Genomic DNA, 3,191 nt, shown 5'->3' on the forward strand with positions numbered 1-3,191 from the left:
AGGTCCAATGCCAAGTAAATACTGGAGCCAGTATTGAAAAACAATTAGATCCATGTCCAAGGTCTCTCCTTTTATCTTTACATTACAAAATAATTTTGTCCTAACACATTAAAATTGCTTTATACTTCCCTGGCATATATAATGCATATTTGAATATTAAAATGTTAATCTCTTTATTAAAATTCTATTCTACATGTAGTGCAAAGAATGTGGGTGGTGCATTAATGTTAAATTTGTATTAATATGCATTGTGAACCTATGCAAATGGAAAAATCAATAAATGCCAGTGACATATGACATACACACTCTATGAGGCTAGATTAGGCAATATTTACACCATACCAACAACTCTGTGAGGGGAAAATCAAAACTAATATATGACTGAGTGCTTGGGGAACATAAAATAGATTATACATTTTTTAAAAGGGTTTTGAATTCCACAAATATTCAGTGGGCTCTCATGGGGCACGTGGCTAATAACAAAAGGTACATTCTTGCAGGAGTACTAATAGGATTGGACTGGATAGCGATAAGAACCATAGCAGAAATATAGGCCCCCAGATTTCCCAAAGTTTTGATAAAAGTATTTTCAAATTCTGTACGTCAGGAATCCCTTCTTAAAATAGCCTTCCTCCATCTGCCTTCTGTCACTAATGCTTGGCACTCTCATCCTGTCATCATAGGTATGAGTCTTATTCTGTCATCATAGGTATGAGATGGTATAGGGTAAGAACAGAGTCTCTGGACCTTAGGTTGGGTTATACAAAGCTGCACTGTTTACTAACTGTGTGACTCTGGGCAACTCACCTCAACCATCTGTGTCTCAGTGTTTTTATGGGTTGAAATTGGCATGATAATGGTACCCACCTCATAGCTTTTACCTTATTAATGATAAATAACGCTGAGACAAGTTTAAATGACTTAAATTATCATATTAGCATGCATTAATTGCTACAGATACTTTTCTGGGAGCAAATTTTGCTCAGAGAATATACAAGAAAGAGAATATACAAGAAAGATAAATCTTTTATTTCTGAAATAAGGGAAGATTGTAGGAACATATAGCATAGAATGAGTCCTCAAGACTAAAAGGGATTAAAAATACATACATACATATATACATACAGAATGAGTCCTCAGGAATAAAAGGGATTAAAAATGAATACATACATATATACATAGCTAATTAGTTGTTGCTTAACGAGCAACCACAGAACTACAGTGTCATACAATAGTAAATATTTATATCTCACATAAACTTGTGGAGTTTAGATGATTTTGATAGGGCCTGTTTGGGCTGTTCTGTTTAGTTGAGTTGGACTCCATCTTGCATCTACAAATAAGCTGAGGGTTCAGGGATAGTCTGGATTTGGCTGGGATGCCACATCTCGGAGCATCGATACGTTTGCCTGCTACGGTGACCTAGCTCAAGCACATACTTTTCATGGAGATGTGCACAGGAAGGAGTACAAGAGAGGAAGCCTGAGTGCTCACTTCAGCAGGACATATGCTAAAATTGGAACGATACAGAGAAGATTAGCATGGCCCTTGTGCAAGGATGACATGCAAATTCTTGAAGTGGTCCGTATTTAAAAGAGAGAGAGAGAGAGAGAGGAAGCCCCATCTCACAAGCGCTAGGTCACATCTGCTAAGCCTATCGTTGGCCAAAGTAGATGTAGTAGGTTGAATAGTGGTTGCTAAAAATATGTCCACATTTCATAACTTGTGAGAACAAGCTTCTTTGGTAAAAGGGTCTTACAGATGTAACTGTTAAAGGAACTCAAGATGAGATCATCCTGGATTACTGTGGGTGGTGGGCCCTACATCTATAGAGAAGAGGGGCAGACACAGACATAGAGGAGAGAACCATATGAAGATAGAGGCAGAGATTGGAATGTTTGAAGCCACTGCCAACTGGAAGAGGCAAGGAAGTGTTCTTCCCTAGAGGATCTGGAAACAATGTAACCCTGTTGACAACCTTGATTTTGGAGTTCTGCCAGCCACAACTGGAAAGAATAAATTTCTGTTGTGTTAAGCCACCAAGTTTGTGGCAATTTGTTATGACAGCCTTAAGAAACTACTGTAACAGGTAACACTTTTGAACTTAGAGTGAAGTAGTGAGCAACGTAAGCACTGCTCACAGTGAACAGGCACGGCTCACAGGCACTGCAACATCCTATGGACAAGGGCTGAACACAGAGAAGTTTGAAGAATTGAGGTAATTAGTTCATTCCACCACATCCACCAGGACTCGGCCCCTACTTTCAAGAAAATGAAGAAGCTTCATGACACTTCTGTTTTCTAAGTTTTATGAAACATGAAAGATAAACCACTGTCACATACTCACATGCTATATCATGTGATGTTATTTTGATTCATTACATGTTTGGGAAAAGACTCAAAGGGCCCCCTGTGATCTCTGCATCCTAGTGAATCATACGTTTATTTTAATCTTCTTTCTTTAAATGTGGGTGGCATCTGTGACTTGTTTCCAACCAATAGAATATGGCACAGGTGATGAGATGTTACTCCCATGATTATGTTATGAATAAGATTTCATCTTGCCAGCAGACTTGCTCTAGAGATTTCTCCCTTGCTGGCTTTGAAGAAGTAAATATCCATGTTAGGAAGTTCACATAGCAAGTTGTTGATGGAAGCCTTCAGGACCTGAGGGATACCTCTAGCTATCAGCCACCAAGAAGCTAGGGAAGTTCTGCAAACACATGGAACTGAATTCTGCCAACAACCTGAGAAAGCATGGAAGTGGATTCTTCCTCGTTGAGCCTCCAGATGAGAACACAGTTCAATGACACACAGTGCAGTCTTGTGATATCTGGAGTAGAGGGTCCAGCTAAGCGGAGCTTAGATTCCTGAATCACAGAAACGTTCAAATAATGAATGTTTGCTATTTTTTAAAAGATTTTTATTTATTTATCTGATAGAGAGTGAGTGAGTGAGAGAGCACAATCAGGGCGAGGGGGAGAGGGTGAAGCAGGCTCTCCACTGAGCAGGGAGCCCGATGTGGGACTTGATCCCAGGACCCTGGGATCAGGACCCGAGCCAAAGGCAGATGCTTAACCGACTGAGCCACCGAGGCGCCCCAGAATATGTGCTATTTTAAGCTTCTGAGATTGTAATAATGTCTTAAGCAGCAATAAACAAATAATATAATATGAAAAGGGACATTTTCA

General features: G+C 39.6%; 1 non-coding gene across 1 annotated transcript; it reads left to right on the forward strand.

The window, feature by feature from the left end:
• The first annotated feature begins 1,486 nt into the window (after window positions 1-1,486).
• LOC123775426 (U6 spliceosomal RNA) lies at window positions 1,487-1,593 on the forward strand. Its single transcript, XR_006775068.1, has one exon. It is a non-coding gene; the product is annotated as a U6 spliceosomal RNA (small nuclear RNA).
• Window positions 1,594-3,191: the final 1,598 nt, after the last annotated feature.

This window comes from Ursus americanus, chromosome 8 (genome assembly GCF_024610735.1).
Source record: "Ursus americanus isolate L20-20 chromosome 8, mUrsAme1.1.p, whole genome shotgun sequence".
Classification (NCBI taxonomy): domain Eukaryota; kingdom Metazoa; phylum Chordata; class Mammalia; order Carnivora; family Ursidae; genus Ursus; species Ursus americanus.